Raw genomic sequence first — 1342 nt, 5'->3', positions numbered from 1 at the left:
CTGAAACTCCAGTACTTTGGCCACCTCATGCGAAGAGTTGACTCATTGGAAAAGACTCTGATGCTGGGAGGGATTGGGGGCAGGAGGAGAAGGGGACAACAGAGGATGAGATGGCTGGATGGCATCACTGACTCGATGGACGTGAGTGTGAGTGAACTCCGGGAGCTGGTGATGGACAGGGAGGCCTGGCATGCTGCGATTCATGGGGTCGCAAAGAGTCGGACACGACTGAGCGACTCAACTGAACTGAACTGAAGGCTAAAAAGGATAAAGCTAACCCATTCAAGATGAAGGAAATGGCAACCCACTCCAGTATTCTTACCTGGAGAATCCCATGGACAGAGGAGCCTGGCGTGGGATCGCAAGAGTCGGACACAACTTAGCAACTAACCCACCAACCTGTTCAAGGTCAATCAACCAGTAAGTGGCAGAGATGAAACTCAAATCTAGGTCTAGTTTGATGCCAAAGCTGTTATTTTAGCCACTTTTCCGTAACGCGTTCCTAATAGGAATGTTGCTTGGATCACTGGTTACGGCCATCATTCAGAGAGATACTGAAACTGGAGTTTTCTTAACACATTCTTAAGCCTGTAAAAACATTTAAACTTCATTTCAGTGGAGAAATATCTATTTGAGAAAAAATCTGATTAAATTCATCAGATAATTAAACCAAGAGAGACTATAGTCTTAATATTTTTGTAAAGAACAAACAGACCCATTTTTCAGTTAACTTGATATGAAGAGGAAATGAGCGTAAATAAAGCGTATTCTTCCTAGCGTATCTTGGAATGGAGCTGCTTAAAACGCAGCAAGGCTGCCTTCCAATTTTCCTGGGAACCAGCGATTCTGAAGTCAACACAAGTTTGCTTTTTTAACAGCTGGGAACACCAAGAATTGTCACACAGCCTCAAGAACTGAGGCTGCCTTGTTCAAACTCTCACACGGGGCCCTCTGTTCCTTTCACAGAGCCCTCTTTTTCTCAAACATCCCACAGATGCCGCTGGGAGACAGCCTCTGGGCCGGCACCAAGCCTTCAGGGCAGGAGGCACTTGTTTGGGATTCCCGTCTTTCAGCGGTCTTTCTGGTCTCGGCCAGACCGATCTAAAGGACGCTTTGCGGACGATATTTTTCGCCCACTCGTCAGTGCCTGAAGAAGAAACGGGAGGGCAGGAAAGTATTAATAACTTCGCTTTGGTGGTTGAGGACAGACCCTTGAGCAACGGAGGGACTAAGAGCCCACAGGCCCTCCCTCAACCTGACACGCAGTGCCCAGCCCAGCCCGGGGGGCGGAGGCAGCGCGCCGATCGCCCCGCCTCCCGCCGGCCATTGGCGGGTCCGAAAG

This window comes from Bison bison, unplaced genomic scaffold, assembly GCF_000754665.1.
Source record: "Bison bison bison isolate TAMUID 2011002044 unplaced genomic scaffold, Bison_UMD1.0 scf7180017864519, whole genome shotgun sequence".
Lineage (NCBI taxonomy): Eukaryota > Metazoa > Chordata > Mammalia > Artiodactyla > Bovidae > Bison > Bison bison.
This window is presented reverse-complemented; position numbering follows the sequence as displayed.